Source organism: Triticum urartu, chromosome 2 (assembly GCF_003073215.2).
Source record: "Triticum urartu cultivar G1812 chromosome 2, Tu2.1, whole genome shotgun sequence".
In the NCBI taxonomy this organism is placed as follows: domain Eukaryota; kingdom Viridiplantae; phylum Streptophyta; class Magnoliopsida; order Poales; family Poaceae; genus Triticum; species Triticum urartu.
This window is the reverse complement of record NC_053023.1, coordinates 398,543,191-398,561,173: the sequence shown is the minus strand read 5'-3', so window position 1 is coordinate 398,561,173 and position 17,983 is coordinate 398,543,191. Positions and strand designations below refer to the sequence as shown.

Sequence of the window (17,983 nt, the reverse complement as noted above, 5' to 3'; positions counted from 1 at the left end):
TTACGAACCACAGCTGAAGCTTTAGCATGATCCTTTATTCTAGCAGGGAAAGGTGGGTTCTCAATATAAGCGGTAGGTACAATAGGATCAACATTATAAGTGATAGTATTTCCTTCAACTTTAGTAGGTTCAACTACTTTTACTTCAATGGGAGGATGATATTTAAGCCACTTCTCCTTTGGGAGATCAACATGAGTAGCAAATGATTCACAAAAAGAAGCTACTATCTCAGAGTCAAGTCCATATTTAGTGCTCAATTCACGAAAAGCATCGGTATCCATAAAATATTTAACACAATCAAACTTAGGTGTTATACCTGACTCCTCACCTTTGTCGAGTTCCCAATCTTCAGAGTTGCATTTAATTCTTTCCAATAAATCCCATTTGAATTCAATAGTCTTCATCATAAAAGAACCAGTACAAGAAGTATCGAGCATGAGCGATTATTGAGAGAAAGTTGAGCATAAAATTTTTGAATAATAATTTCTCTTGAGAGCTCATGATTGGGGCATGAATATAACATTGACTTAAGCCTCCCCCAAGCTTGAGCGATGCTTCACGAGGCCAAAAATTATATATAATTACGATCACGATGAACCAGATGCATAGGATAAAACTTCTGATGAAATTCTAATTTCAATCGGTTGTAGTTCCATGATCCAATATCATCACATAGCCTAAGCCATTTCAATGCCTTTCCCTTGAAAGATAAAGGGAAGACCTTCTTCTTGATGACATCCTCGGGTATACCTGCAAGCTTAAATAATCCACAAACTTTATCCACATAGATTAGGTGCAAATCAGGATGTAATGTCCCATCACCTGTAAAAGGTTTAACTAGCAGTTTCTTTATCATACCCGAAGGAATTTAAAAGTAAAGATTTTCAGTAGGTTCGGTAGGTTGAGGAGCAACTCTTTGCTCTACTGGTTGGGGTGAAGATACGCATAACAAGCCCCTCAAAGGATTACTTTCCATAGTAACAAGTGACAGTAAATTTCAGCACACTATATAAATTTTTCCTTACCAAATTCCACTTACCAAAGGCGCTTCACTCCCTGGCAACGGCGCCAGAAAAGAGTCTTGATGACCCACAAGTATAGCAGATCTATCGTAGTCCTTTCGATAACTAAGAGTGTCTAACCCAACGAGGAGCAGAAGGAAATGATAAGCAGTTTTCAGTAAGGTATTCTCTGCAAGCACTGAAATTATCGATAACAGATAGTTTTGTGATAAGGTAATTTGTAACGGGAAACAAGTAATAAAAGTAAACAAGGTGCAGCAAGGTGTCCCAATCCTTTTTGTAGCAAAGGACAAGCCTGGACAAACTCTTGTATAAAGGAAAACGCTCCCGAGGACACATGAGAATTATCGTCAAGCTAGTTTTCATCACGCTCATATGATTCACATTCGGTACTTTGATAATTTGATATGTGGGTGGACCGGTGCTTGGTACTGCCCTTACTTGGACAAGCATCCCACTTATGATTAACCCCTCTTGCAAGCATCCGCAACTACAAACGAAGTATTAATGTAAACCTAACCATAACATAAAACATGTGGATCCAAATTAGCCCCTTACGAAGCAACGCATAAACTAGGGTTTAAGCTTCTGTCACTCTAGCAACCCATCATATACTTATTACTTCCCAATGCCTTCCCCTATGCCCAAATAATGGTGAAGTGTCAAGTGGTCGACATTCACATGACACCACTAGAGGAGAGACAACATACATCTCATCAAAATATCGAACGAATACCAAATTCACATGACTACTTATAGCAAGACTTCTCCCATGTCCTCAGGAACAAACATAACTACTCACAAATCATATTCATGTTCATAATCAGAGGGGTATTAATGTGCATTAAGGATATTAATATATGATCTTCCACCAAATAAACCAACTAGCATCAACTACAAGGAGTAATCAACACTACTAGCAACCCACAGGTACCAATCTGAGGTTTTGGGACACAAATTGGATACAAGAGATGAACTAGGGTTTGAGATGAGATGGTGCTGGTGAATATGTTGATGGAGATTGACCCCCTCCCGATGAGAGCATCGATGGTGATGACGATGGTGATGATTTCGCCCTCTTGGAGGGATGCTTCCTCGGCAGGACAGCTCCGCCGGAGCCGCCCTAGATTGGTTCCCCCAAGGTTCCGCCTCGTGGCGGTGGCGCTTCGTCCTGAAAGCTTTCTTATGATTTTTTTCTAGGGCAAAAGACTTCATATAGCAAAAGATGGGCATCGGAGGCCTGCTAGGGGGCCCACGAGACAGGGGGCGCGCCACCACCCTCGTGGATGGTGGGTGGCCCCCCTCTGGTGCTTTCTTCGCCCAATATTTTTTATATATTCCAAAACTAACTTCCGTGGAGTTTCAGGACTTTTGGAGTTGTGCAGAATAGGTCTCTAATATTTGCTCCTTTTTCAGCCCACAATTCCAGCTGCCAGCATTCTCCCTCTTCATCAAACCTTGTAAAATAAGAGAGAATAGGCATAAGTATTGTGGCATAATGTGTAATAACAGCCCATAATGCAATAAATATCGATATAAAAGCACGATGCAAAATGGACGTATCAGGGAACAACGTATGTTGTTGTGCGGTTTGACCGATAAAGATCTTCGCAGAATATGTAGGAACCAATATGAGCATCCAGGTTCCGTTGTTGGTTATTGACCGGAGAATTGTGTCAGTCATGTATACATAGTTCTCGAACTCGTAGGGTCCGCACGCTTAACATTCGATGATGATTGGTATTATGAGTTTATGTGATTTGATGTACCAAAGGTTGTTCGGAGTCCCGGATGTGATCACGAACATGACGAGGAGTCTCGAAATGGTCGAGACATAAAGATTGATATATTGGACCATGTTGTTCGGACACCGGAAGTGTTCCGGGGAGTTTCGGATAAAACTGGAGAGCCGGAGGGTTACCGGACCCCCCCCCCCCCGGGAAGTTAATGGGCCACCATGGGCATGAAGGAAATATGCCCTAGAGGCAATAATAAAGTTGTTATTAATATTTCCTTATATAATGATAAATGTTTATTATTCATGCTAGAATTGTATTAACCGGAAACTTGATACATGTGTGAACACATAGACAAACAGAGTGTCACTAGTATGCCTCTACTTGACTAGCTCGTTAACCAAAGATGGTTAAGTTTCCTAGCCATGGACAATACTTGTCATTTGATGAACGGGATCACATCATTAGAGAATGTTGTGATTGACTTGACCTATCCCTTAGCTTAGCACGATGATTGTTTAGTTTGTTGCTATTGCTTTCTCCATAACTTATACATGTTCCTATGACTATGAGATCATGCAACTCCCGAATACCAAAGGAACACTTTGTGTGCTACCAAATGTCACAATGTAACTGGGTGATTATAAAGGTGCTCTATAGGTGTCTCCTATGGTGTTTGTTGAGTTGGCATAGATCGAGATTAGGATTTGTCACTCCGATTGTCGGAGAGGTATCTCTGGGCCCTCTCGGTAATGCACATCAATATAAGCCTTGCAAGCAATGTGACTAATGAGTTAGTTGCGGGACGATGCATTACGGAACGAGTAAAGAGACTTGCCGGTAATGAGATTGAACTAGGTATTGAGATATCGACGATCGAATCTCGGGCAAGTAACATACCGATGACAAAGGGAACGACATATATCGTTATGCGGTTTGACCGATAAAGATATTCATAGAATATGTGGGAACCAATATGAACATCCAGGTTCCGCTATTGGTTATTGACTGGAGACGTGTCTTGGTCATGTCTACATAGTTCTCGAACCCGTAGGGTCCGCACGCTTAATGTCCGGTGACGATCGGTAATATGAGTTTATGTGTTTTGATATACCGAAGGTATTTCGGAGTCTTGGATATGATCACGGACATGACGAGGAGTCTCGAAATGGTCGAGACATAAATATTGATATATTGGACGGCTATATTCGGACACCAGAAGTGTTTCGAGTGATTTCGGAGAAAACCGGAGTGCCGGAGTGTTACCGGAACCCCCCCCCCCCCCAGGGGGGGGGGGAAGTTGGGCCTTCATGGGCCATAGGGAAGAGGGGAGGCAACCCACAAGGGGCAGCCGCGCCCCCTCCCTATAGGGAGTTCGAATTGGACTAGGGAGGGGGCACGACCCCCCTTTCCTTCTCCTCTTCCTCTCCCTTCCTTCCTTCCCCTTCCCCTCCTAGTTGGACTAGGAAAGGGGGGGTCCTACTACTACTACAAGGAGGAGGACTCCCCTCCTTGGCGCGCCCTAGGGCCGTCTGGCCTCCTCCCTTGCTCCTTTATATACGGCGGCAGGGGGCACCCTAGTACACAAGTCGATCATTGATCCCTTAGCCGTGTGCGGTGCCCCCCTCCACCATAATACACCTCGGTCATATCATCGTAGTGCTTAGGCGAAGCCCTGCGCCGGTAACTTCATCATCACTGTCATCACGCCGTCGTGCTGATGAAGCTCTCCCTCGACACTCAGCTAGATCGAGAGTTCGTGGGACGTCACCGAGCCGAACGTGTGCAGATCGCGGAGGTGCCGTACTTTTGGTACTAGGATCGGTCGGATCGTGAAGACGTACGACTACATCAACCGCGTTGTCATAACGCTTCCGCTTACGGTCTATGACGGTACATGGACGACACTCTTCCCCACTCATTGCTATGCATCACCATGATAGAGCTTGCGTGTCCGTAGGAATTTTTTTGAAATTACTGCGTTCCTCAACAATGGCATCAGAGCCAGGTCTATGCGTAGGTGTTATATGCATGAGTAGAACACAAAGGAGTTGTGGGCGTGGGTATATACATATTTCTTGTCGTCACTAGTTGATTCTTGATTCAGTGGTATTGTTGGATGAAGCGGCTCAGATCGACATTACACGTACGCTTACGCGAGACTGGTTCTACCGACGTGCTTCGCACATAGGTGGCTGGTGGGTGTCAGTTTATCCAACTTTAGTTGAATCGGATTCAATGAACATGGTTCTTTCTGAAGATCAAAAAGCAACCACTCTATCGAGTTGTGGTTTTTGATGCGTAGGTAAGAACGGTTCTTGCTCAGCCCGTAGCAGCCACGTAAAACTAGCAACAACAAAGTAGAGGACGTCTAACTTGTTTTTGTAGGGCTTACTGTGATGTGATATGGTCAAGATGCGATGATATATAAATTGTTGTATGAGATGATCATGTTTTGTTAAAGTTATCGACAACTGGTAGAAGCCTTATGGTTGTCTCTTTATTGCATAAGGTGAAAGCGGCATATAATTGCTTTACTTTATCGCTATGCGATAACAATAGTTGCAAAAGCAATAGTTGGCGAGACGACCATGTGACGACACGTTGATAGAGATCACGATGATAGAGATCATGTTGTCATGCCGGTGACGATGGAGATCATGATGGTACTTTGGAGATGGAGATCAAAGGCTCAAGATGATGATGGCCATATCATGTCACATATTTTGATTGCATGTGATGTTTATGAGATGATCCCTTACTAAAATTTCAAGGTATAAGTGGTCTCCCTGAGTATGCACCGTTGCGACAGTTCTTCGTTCTGAGACACCACGTGATGATCGGGTGTGATAAGCTCTACGTTTACATACAACGGGTGCAAGCCAGTTTTGCACATGCAGAGTACTCGGGTTTAACTTGACGAGCCTAGCATATGCAGATATGGCCTCGGAACACTGGAGACCGAAAGGTCGAACTTGAATCATATAGTAGATATGATCAACATAGATATGTTCACCATTGAAGACTACTCCATCTCACGTGATGATCCTACATGGTTTAGTTTATATGGATCACGCGATCACTTAGATGATTAGAGGGATGTCTATCTAAGTGGGAGTTATTAAGTAATATGATTAATTGAACTTTAATTTATCATGAACTTAGTCCTGATTGTATTTGCATATCTATGTTGTAGATCAATTGCTCGCGTATAGCTTCCCCATTTTATTTAGGATATGTTCCTAGAGAAAACTATGTTGAAAGATGATAGTAGCAATGATGCGGATTGGATTCGTGATCTGAGGATTATCCTCGTTGTTGCACAGAAGAATTATGTCCTTGATGCACTGCTAGGTGGCATAACTATTGCAGGAGAAAATGCAGACGTTACGAACGTTTGACAAAGCTCGGTATGATGACTACTTAATAGTTTAGTGCGCCATGCTTTACGGCTTAGAACCAGGACATCAAAATGTTTTTGAACGCCATAGAGCATATAAGATGTTCTAAGAGTTGAAATTGGTATTTCATACTCATGCCCGTGTTGAGAGGTATGAGACCTCTCACGGTACCTTGCCTACAAGATGGAGGAGAATAGCTCAACCAGTGAGCATGTGCTCAGATTGTCTGGGTACTACAATTGCTTGAATCAAGTGGGAGTTAATCTTCCAGATAAGATAGTAATTGACAAAGTTCTGTAGTCACTATCACCAAGTTACTAGAGCTTACTGATGAACTATAATATGCAAGGGATGACGAAAGTAATTCCCAAGCTCTTCGCGATGGTGAAATCGGCGAAGGTAGAAATCAAGAAATAGCATCAAGTGTTGATGGTTAACAAGACCACTACTTTAAAGAAAAGGGCAAAGGCAAAGAAATAGGAACTCCAAAGAAGAATAGCAAGCAAGTTGCTGCTCCCATGAAGAAGCCCAAAGCTAGACCCAAGCCTGGAACTGAGTGCTTCTACTGCAAAGGAAATGGTCACTAGAAGTGGAACTGCCCTAGATACTTGGCGGATAAGAAGGATGGCAAAGTGAACAAAAGTATATTTGATATACATGTTATTGATGTGTACTTTACTAGTGTTTATAGCAACCCCTCAGTATTTGATACTGGTTCAGTTGCTAAGAGTAGTAACTCAAAACAGGAGTTGCAAAATAAATAGAGACTAGTTAAGGGCGAGGTGATGATGTGAGTTGGAAGTGATTCCAAGGTTGATAAGATCACCATCGCACACTCCCTTTACCTTCGGGATTAGTGTTGAACCTAAAATAAATGTTATTTGGTGTTTGTGTTGAGCATAATATGATTGGATCATGTTTATTGCAATACGGTTATTCATTTAAGACAAAGTATAATTGTTATTCAGTTTACATCAATAAAACCTTATGAGGTCATACACCCAAGGTGAATGGTTTATTGAATATCGATCGTAGTGATAAACATACTCGTAATATTGAAGCCAAAAGATGCAAAGTTAATAATGATAGTGCAACTTATATGTGGCACTGCCGTTTAGGTCATATTGGTGAAAAGCGCATGAAGAAACTTCATGATGATGGGCTTCTGGAATCACTTGGTTATGAATCATTCGATGCTTGCGAACCATGCCTCATGGGCAAGATGACTAAGACTCCGTTCTCCAGAACAATGGAGCGACCAATAGAGTTACTGGAAATCATACATACTGATGTATGTGGTCCAATGAACATTGAGGCTCGCGGCGGATACTGTTATTTTCTCACCTTCATAGATGATTTGAGTAGATATGGGTATATCTACTTGATGAAACATAAGTCTGAAACGTTTGAAAAGTTCAAAGAATTTCATAGTGAAGTGGAAAATCATCATAACAAGAAAATAAAGTTTCTGCAATCTGATCGCGGAGACAAATATTTGAGTTACGAGTTTGGCCTTCATTTAAAACAATGTGGAATAGTTTCACAACTCACGCCATCTGGAACACCACAGCGTAATCATGTGTCCGAACGTCATAACCATACTTTATTAGATATGGTGCGATCTATGATGTCTCTTACCGATTTACCAGTATAGTTTTGGGGTTATGCATTAGAGACGGATGCATTCACATTAAATAGGGCACCATCTAAATCGATTGAGATGACACCATATGAACAGTGGTTTAGCAAGAAACCTAATCTGTCGTTTCTTAAAGTTTGGGGTTGTGATGCTTATGTGAAAAAGTTTCAACCTGATAAGCTCGAACCCAAATCGGAGAAATGTGTCTTCATAGGATACCCAAAGGAAACTGTTGGGTACACCTTCTATCACAGATCAGAAGGCAAGATATTCGTTGCTAAGAATGGATCCTTTCTAGAGAAGAAGTTTCTCTCGAAAGAAGTGAGTGGGAGGAAAGTAGAACTTGATGAGGTAATTGTACCTTCTCCCGAATTGGAAAGTAGTTCATCACAGAAATTAGTTCGAGTGATTCCTACACCAATTAGTGAGGAAGCTAATGATGATGATCATGAAACTTCAGATCAAGTTACTACCAAACCTCGTAGGTCAACCAGAGTACGGTCCACACCAGAGTGGTACGGTAATCCTGTTCTGGAAGTCATGTTACTAGACCATGACGAACCTACGAACTATGAGGAAGCGATGATGAGCCCAGATTCTGCAAAATGGCTTGAGGCCATGAAATCTGAGATGGGATCCATGTATGAGAACAAAGTATGGACTTTGATTTACTTGCCCGATGATCGGTGAGTCATTGAGAATAAATGGATCTTCAAGAGGAAGACGAACGCTGATAGTAGTGTTACTATCCACAAAGCTCGAATTGTCGCAAAATGTTTTCGATGAGTTCAAGGTGTTGACTACGATGAGATTTTCTCACTCGTATCAATGCTTAAAAGTCTGTCCGAATCATGTTAGCAGTTGCCGCATTTTATGAAAACTGGCAAATGGATGTCAAAACTGCATTTCTTAACGGATTACTTGAAGAAGAGTTGTATATGATGCAACCAGAAGGTTTTGTCGATCCTAAAGGTGCTAACAAAGTGAGCAAGCTCCAGCGATCCATCTATGAAATGGTGCAAGCATCTCGGAGTTGGAATATATGCTTTGATAAAGTGATCAAAGCATATGGTATTATACAGACTTGCGGTGAAGCCTGTATTTACGAGAAAGTGAGTGGCACCTCTGTAACATTTTTGATATTATATGTGGATGACATATTGTTGATCGGAAATGATACTGAATTTCTGGATAGCACAAAAGGATACTTGAATAAGAATTTTTCAATGAAAGACCTCGGTAAAGCTGCTTACATATTGGGCATCAAGGTCTATAGAGATAGATCAAGACGCTTGATAAATTTTTCAATGAGTACATACCTTGACAAGTTTTTGAAGTAGTTCAAAAATGGAACAGTCAAAGAAGGAGTTCTTGACTGTGTTGCAAGGTGTGAAGTTGAGTAAAGACTCAAAACCCGACCACAGCAGAAAATAGAAAGAGAATGAAAAGTCATTCCCTATGCCTTAGTCATAGGTTCTATAAAGTATGCTATGCTATGTACCAGACCTATTGTGTACCTCACCATAAGTTTGGCAAGAGGGTAGAATAGTGATTCAGGAGTGGATCACTGGACATCAGTCAAAATTATCCTTAGTGGAATAAGGATATGTTTCTCGGTTATGGAGGTGACAAAAAGTTCATCGTAAAGAGTTATGTTGATGCAAGTTTTGACACCAATCTGGATGACTCTAAGTCTCAATCTGGATACATATTGAAAGTGGGAGCAATTAGCTAGAGTAGCTCCGCGCAGAGCATTGTAGACATTGAAAAAATTGCAAAATACATACAGCTCTGAATGTGGCAGACCCGTTGACTAAATTTCTCTCACAAGCAAAACATGATCACTCCTTGGGTGTTAATCACATAGCAATGTGAACTAGATTATTGACTCTAGTAAACCCTTTGGGTATTAGTCACATGGAGATATGAACTAATCACATAAAGATGTGAACTATTGGTGTTAAATCACATGACGATGTGAACTAGATTATTGACTCTAGTGCATGCGGGAGACTCAAGGAAATATGCCCTAGAGGCAATAATAAAGTTGTTATTTATATTTCCTTATATCATGATAACTGTTTATTATTCATGCTAGAATTGTATTAACTGGAAACTTGATACATGTGTGAATACATAGACAAAACAAAGTGTCCCTAGTATGCCTCTACTTCACTAGCTCGTTAATCAAAGATGGTTAAGTTTCCTAACCATAGACATGTGATGTCATTTGATGAATGGGATCACATCATTAGAGAATGATGTGATGGACAACGCCCATCCATTAGCTTAGCATAATGATCGTTAAGTTTTTTTGCTATTGCTTTCTTCATGACTTATACATATTCCTCTGACTATGAGATTATGCAACTTCCGAATACCAGAGGAACACCTTGTGTGCTATCAAACATCACAACATAACTGGGTGATTATAAAGATGCTCTACAGGTGTCTCCGAAGGTGTTTGTTGGGTTGGCATAGATCGAGATTAGGATTTGTCACTCCGAGTATCGAAGAGGTATCTTTGGGCCCTCTCGGTAATGCACATCACTCTAAGCCTTGCAAGCAATGTGACTAATGAGTTAGTTGTGGGATGATGCACTACGGAATGAGTAAAGAGACTTGCCGTTAATGAGATTGAACTAGGTATAAGGATACTGGCGATCGAATATCGGGCAAGTAACATACCGATGACAAAGGGGATGACATATGTTGTTATTGCGGTTTGACTGATAAAGATCTTCATAGAATATGTCGGAAAAAATATGAGCATCCAGCTTCTGCTATTGGTTATTGACTGGAGATGTGTCTCGATCATGTATACATAGTTCTCGAACCCGTAGGGTCCGCACGCTTAACATTCAATGATCATTTGTATTATGAGTTATGTGTTTTGGTGACCGAAGTTTGTTTGCAGACCCGGATGAGATCACGGACATGGCGAGGAGTCTCGAAATGGCCGAGAGGTAAAGATTGATATATTGGAAGGTAGTATTCGGACACCGGAAGGATTCTGGAGTGTATCGGGTATATACCGGAGTACCAAAGGGGTTACCGGAACCCCCCGAGGAAATATATGGGCCATAGCAGGAAGGCTAACCAGCCCACAAGGGGCTGGTGCGCCCCCACAAGGGAGCAGGCCGAATTGGATTAGGGAAGGGGGTGCCACTCCCCTTTCCTTCTCCTACTCCCTCTCCTTCCCCCCTTTCCCCCTCCATGAGAAGGAAAAGAAGGGGAGGGTGAATCCTACTAGGAACGGGAGTCCTAGTAGGACTCCCCCTTATGGCGCGCCCCTAGGGCCGGCCTCCTCCCTCTACCTCCTTTATATACGTGGGCAGGGCACCCCTTGGAAGCACAGCTATTTGTTCCAAGCCGTGTGCGGCATCTCTCTCCACAGTTTACTCCTTCGGTCATAGCGTCGTAGTGCTTAGGCGAAGCCCTGTGCGGATCACATCACCATCACCGTCACTACGCCATCGTGCTGACGAAACTCCCCCTAGACCCTCTTCTGGATCAAGAGTTCGAGGGACGTCATCGAGCTGAACGTTTGCTGAACGCGGAGGTGCCGTACGTTCGGTTCTAGATCGGTTGGATCATGAAGACGTTCGACTACATCAACCGCGTTAACCTAACACTTCCTCTTTCGGTCTACGAGTGTACGTGGACACACTCTCCCCCTCTCGTTGTAATGCATCTCCTAGATAGATCTTGCGTGATCGTAGGAATTTTTTTGAAATTGCATGCTGCGTTCCCCAACAGGAAGTTCCCGCCCTACAAGTTTGAGAGCCATCGTGGCGATGTGTCCATCTCAAAGAGGCGGGGGTTCATCCAACTAGAGTGTGATAAGTTTTATGCCACCCTTGAGAGCTTCGAAGGCCTTCCCATGAGTGGCCTAGGCATCAAAGACATGGTATAAGTTTCTTCTCCATGTTCATATGTGTGTATCCTATTTATTGATGCTTTCATGTCCATTGCATATGAATGTACATTGTTGCCTTCATTTTCATTTATAGGCATACCAAGCTTACGAAGCCTTCAAGGCCCAACACTGGGACAAGCCATTAAACATGGGGGCGATCATTTGTGATTGCCCAAAGTTTAGGGAGCAATATGTCGCCCAAAATAAGAATGGAGGGCCTGCGACCGTCGCTGAGGATAGTGAAGGAGAGAAGCGACTGAGGGGGAAGACCAACTCCAAGTTGGATGAGAAGCATGATGCGGCAACATTCGCCTTGCAAGAAACTTTGCAAGGGTTCATGACCCAAAAGGAAGCGAGGGAGGGGAGGAAGCGCCAAGAGAAAGAGGAGCAAATGAAGGCATACATCGAGATACAAAATAAGAATGTCGAGTTCGAGGTGACCAATCCAAAGCAAAAGGGGTGGCACTCGTGCTAATGGCTAAGGAAGTGGAGATCATGACGGTGGACTTGAGAAAGGTGTCCATGAGGAGAAGGGTTTGGTTCAAGAGGAGGCAGAAGGAGATGCTCTAGCTAGACAATTGAACTATGGCCGAGAGGGCCATCATTTTTGTGTGCCAACATGTGTGCCGGCATGAACCACAGCTGTGATGCATGTACTATGGTTGGTTTTTTGTGTGTTGGCAAGTGTGTCTACATGAACTATGGCATTTTTTGTAGGTCGGCATGTATGTCCGCCGCTGGCACGTACATAAGCATGAACTATGGCCACCGGCCCTAAATTCAGAGAAATTTTCTTGCCAAAAATACTACCATGCAGACAAAATGCATCGGTTGGTTGGGCGCACCGGCCAGATTTGGGAGGATGTGACCGAACAACACGCCTCCAGCAGGCCCAAATGGATGAATAGCAGACAAAAACCGTGTCCGTTTGTTTTGTCTGGTTGGAGTTTCCCTAACACTGCCATAGGGTATGCATTGACCAATTATGTTGCATGCTCTAAGCTACTTTCTACTTGAAGGATTCATGATCCTTTATGTAAAATGCGCGTAAGCTAATAAATGGAGCCCTTGGGCGCCTTCTTGGTCGAAAGAAAAGAAAAAAACTTGAACCCCTTATACTATAGGCCCTACACTTCATTAGATTAGAGAAAGACATCACCATACTTACTCTTTAGTGGACGTCAGGGCATCCACAACGCCGACCCTCAAACCACCCATATCCATCTGGGCGCAACAGTCGGGACCCCCCAAACCATCCAACGCCGACCCCCACCGATTCGCGGAGTAGTCCGGATCGCATCCCCACAAAGTTGAAACAAACTAGGGGGGCCTTTCCACGTAGGACTCCGACACTCCCGGCCTACCAAAAACTAAGGCGGAGCCCGCGTTTTTGTTGCTCGCCGCACAATTTTCGTAGCAAAATCCCCCACTCTCTTCTTCCATCCTGCAACTCTCAACCAAATTCCCACCCTTTCCCCCACTCTCTTCTTGCCTCTCACCGCCGACCCATGGACCCGAAGGAGACCTCGTCAGAGACAAAGGTGGTGGAGGATCCGAGCATCATGCTCACCTAGAAGACCAACATGGCAACATGGCTAAATCATCGCGTCAAAGCGAAGGCCGCAAAGGAGGAAAAAAATTAAGAAACTGAAAGCCACCGGAGGACCTACATGATGGAGGTTGGGGCTCGGGCCATGGATCCTCGCCGACCGTGTAGATGTCGCCATGGCCAGAGCATTACAACACTCCATACCAGTATGCTACCTAGCACCTGGGTAGGGAGTCCCTAGCATCCCCCGCCGTGTTGTTCATCATCAACATTAACGCGGTGCTGCTGCTTTTCTCTGGGTGTTCATCGTCGCCGCTTGTCCATACGTGGACGACGGGCGTGGAGCAGATGGGTGTCCGCACACTGTTCGCTGGTATGCCTAAAGAGGGAGAGCCGGCGTACAATGACGCAGACGGGGAGATGTATGAGATCATCCAAGAGGGAGGTGGAGAAGGAGGTTCCTATTAGGACGGGCAGGTGGATGACTCAAAGCCCACCCAGTCTGGCAGCTACAACCAGCCGGGCACGCAACAGTACACCTAGTCAAACACCTACACCCAGTCGGGCACACAGTAGGACTACACCCAGATGGGTGCAGACACACAACAACATGATTGGGACACCGAACAGGAGGTGGAGGACGACGATGATCCGAATGATTTCGGTGGAGATTCAAAGAAGATGCGCAGAGGAGGAAGCTTCAACATGCGGGAGGACGAGCTGTTGTGCGATGCACGGTTGGCTACTAGCCTCGATCTGATCCATGGCACTGAGCAAAAGGGCACAACCTTTTGGACCAACATTCACACTTGGTTCGATGAACACAGACATTTCGCACCCTACTCCGATGCGGTCATCCGCAACCGTGAATCAAAGTCCCTCAACCATCGATGGTACACCATCTAAGAGGCAGTGTTGAAGTATTGCGGCCACTTGAGGCAACTCATCGCGTGGTGGCCTAGTGGTGCGCAAATCATTGAGCAAGAAAGTGGTTAATATGTGTACATCACTTGTCGGATATGCATTGTTGTGTAGATCATTTGTGGCACCCCGGCTCAGAGAAACAGGAACGCCCCGTATTCCAGCCCAGAGATCGAGGAGAAGTCTTCTGGAATACGGCACAGCTTAGCATAGAACAAACCAGCTTTCTATTATTACACAAATATGAATACAAGGTCTCCGATATTACAATGAATAACATCGGCACGGTGACACTACGCCATCCTCAGTTGCTCTATGCAAGCAGCAGAACAACTCGACGCAGTGGAAAAACTTCTAGCAGCAGAACAACGACAACGGTGGTGAAGGACTCCAATCCACAGGGACTCTGGCTGGAATGTTTATCCTAGCTCGCGAACACAGGAACAGCACCAAACAAGCAAGCAATCCAGGCACGACCTACAAGCTGGCATGACACGCCAGGTCAGTACATTGAATGTACTTGCAAGCTCACAATAATCAGAAGCATTCAAGACAAACAACAACATGGAAATTACAGGTTAAGCAGGAATTGTCATGAGATCATCAGAATAACATGGCATGAACAACATGAACATAATACTGCTAGAACAATATGATCATGGCAACAACATATAAATCTGATGATACTAGCATGCAACATCATGACACTACATGCACCATTTATTCTACTCGAGTTACCTCGTAACCAGCACATGCATCACTTACCAACCTCGGTCATCACACGACCATCTCAGGATCAAATCAAGCTTGGTATAAACAATACCATAGTAATCACCAAATGACCACAAGGATCTTGATCTTTACCCATGATTCTCAGACAACATCACAAATATCCAACAACTCGGTATCCTCGATACCACGGTGATCATTCCGGCGATCACAACCAATTTATCTCAAACAGTGATCCTTCCGGTGAGCACAACCAACTTATCTCAAACGGTGATCCTTCCGGCGATCACAACCAACTTATCTCAAACGGTGATCCTTCCGGCGATCACAACCAACTTATCTCAAACGGTGATCCTTCCAGCGATCACAACCAACTTATTTCATCACTGAACCGGGGTTGTCATTAATCAAGTTATTATTAATACTGTTGACTCATGGTGGGACCGCCACGAACTGGGCCCTTATCCGCGGGTGCGGCTATCGATAGATTTAGTATACACTCTGCAGAGGTAGTGCACTGTACCCACACTACGAAACCCATGGTCTCGCACTCCCATACGTATGGACACGGCGTTCCGACATAACCAATCTACTGCCATGACACTCTCACGGCCACTCCAACCAACTCCCCTTTGGGCTAGGTCCTGGGTGGCCCTGTGCCTACCAAAGGCACCAACGGCCACCGTCGTGACGAAACGGTCCCAAACGGGGACGAGGATCCATACTCAACAACAATGGGGACACAAGGTTATGTCCGGCTACCTGATCAGGGTAGCGCGCGCCCGTAACCTTCCCTCGTTGGAGGCACTGACGAGAGGCACGACAATAGACCCAGTTAGGACCTTCCCATAAAGGTAAGCGTGGTTGCACATGTCAGTTTCGATATGGTGGCACCATGACTCAGCCAACAGTTGTTCAAGTTCAATTTAATCCGGTTAAACTTGAATGGAATATGCTGAGCCATGATAAAATAACATGATGCAATTACAATGCATGAGCATGATATCAACATAATCATGAGAGAACCACATAACTATCCACCATATCAACAATAAATTATATCCAACTAAACATGGCATACTGACTAGCATGAACCTCATAAGTACATACTACTCATTGAAACCTAGCATGACCACTACCATCAACAATAAATATCATGCAAGACGTATCAATAAAGCTGCCATGCAATCATTTAACCAATTGGATGCAACGGAACATGCATAACACCAGTACTCGGGACAGACGGCAGTCATGCACCGAAGACCGTCACCACTATCAACATATACTACTAGCAAGCATAAGCATAAAGAATACTAGCAACTAGCAGGGCATGACAACCAAGTGCATAACAACATAGCAAGTAAGTAAGCATGAACCCATAAGCATTACCGAAACAACTATAACCATATTTTAAGCAATCAAACACTTAATAAATATTCAAGTTGAAAACCATGGATACTGCATCACTACCATGCTAGTGGGTATTGTGGCTTGCCTGGGGATGAAGAAGGCACCGGGGAGAAGTGCGGTGAAGCCGCAGAAAGATTTGCCGGAAACAGTTCTCTCTCGGAGGGGCTGTTTTACGGGGAAGGGAAAAAAGGTCATTTTCACAGTGTCAAACCATAGTGAAAATGTAACCAATAGAACGGGCTCGACGAGACGAAAAAGTGGGCTTTGGATTCACCTCATTTGGAGTTGTGGTTAAAAACATATGAAGGGTTGAAGTTCAGGGACTTTTCTATAAAAATATCATCACAAACAAGACCCTGAGTGGATAAGGCAGAAGCGCAAAGTTAGAAATACGCTTTCTGTTTAAGAAAACGCATTTTGGGCTGAAACAGAAAGGAAATACGCTTTCAGTAAAAGGAAGCGTACTTTGAGCTGAAGCAGAGGGAAAATGCGCTTTCCCGAAGATTAAAACGTACTTGCCCGAGTACGCCTCCACTTAATCCAGTCGGCTGAGGTGGGACCGGGGTGTGTCACTTATCCATGCTGGCACCTGGGGTCAACGCGCTGAGGCTGCCAGGCAGGGCCCGCAAGGAGAAGAGGGCCCGCCTGGCCTCTGTCTTCTTCTTCCTCGCCCTGCTCCCGCACGGGACAGAGGAGGCAGGGGAGGGCGCGTCACCGGTGACGGGCTCCGGCGCCACAGGCCACCTCCGGCGGCGCACCGGCCACCGGGATGGTCAGGGAGACGAGACGCATCCATCCAGTGGCCACACGCACGCCGGAGAGGTGTGGAACGATGACGCGCCATGGATGCAGAGAACCACGGCGGCAGACTACTTCGGTGGCGCGCGGCCACGCTGGCTCCGGGGAGAAATGGATAAAACGGGGAGGTTCGGTATGATCTGGAGGATCTACTTGTGGTGGAAAGGGGAGGGGAGGAGTGCTGCCATGCTCAAATTTGAGCCGAGCAGAGCGGCGGCCATGGCGGCGATGGGGGTCGAGGAGAGCTGCTCGAGCTCGGGGAAAAGGTCAGGGAGGCTTGCTGGAGTGGGGTGAGGCTGGTGTTGTGCTCAAAGAGCTCGGGAAAGGCCATTTATAGGCACGCGGCAAGGTGCCGAGCTGTCATCGCCACGGACGCGTGTCCGGCGCCGCGGACGCGTGCCCACGCGCATGAGCTCGGGGGGAAGGCGGCGAGAGGGAACAGGAGGGAGAGCTCATGGGGAAGAGGCGGCCAAGGGAGCGCAGGAGAGACGCGGCCGAACGCCATTATGGCGCGGTCGGCCACAGTGTGCCCATGGGCGCTCGACGGCGAGCATCGATGAGGAAGCGGACGGTGGGGGTGAGCTGTCCAGGGGGTGGCGACGATGAGGTAAAACGGTTAGACACACTTACGGGCGCGAAGACAACGAGAGGGGGAGGTGCCGAAGCACAAACGGCTACTGGACGCGGCCACTGCACACAGAGCGCGTGCACAGGCACACCATTGTCGTGGTCATCATGTGAACGAGGGCATTCAATGCTCAACAACACCCAAAACGTTGTCTAGCTGATAGTCCTTCCAAAGTAGGTTGTAACTGCGGTGGTAGATTGGTGAAAAGAGCTCCGGTTGAATGGTAAGCAG

General features: G+C 45.2%; 1 long non-coding RNA gene across 2 annotated transcripts; it reads right to left on the bottom strand.

Annotated features, from left to right (window-relative positions):
• Positions 1 to 14,228: 14,228 nt before the first annotated feature.
• LOC125537517 lies at positions 14,229 to 17,705 on the bottom strand. 2 transcript variants are annotated; one of them, XR_007295966.1, is made up of 3 exons: positions 16,792 to 17,705; positions 16,601 to 16,682; positions 14,229 to 16,491 (listed from the first exon to the last, which is right to left on the bottom strand). It is a non-coding gene; the product is annotated as an uncharacterized LOC125537517 (long non-coding RNA). The 2 variants fall into 2 exon arrangements; XR_007295965.1 differs by having other exon boundaries at positions 14,229 to 16,682.
• Between the last annotated feature and the right edge of the window lie 278 nt (positions 17,706 to 17,983).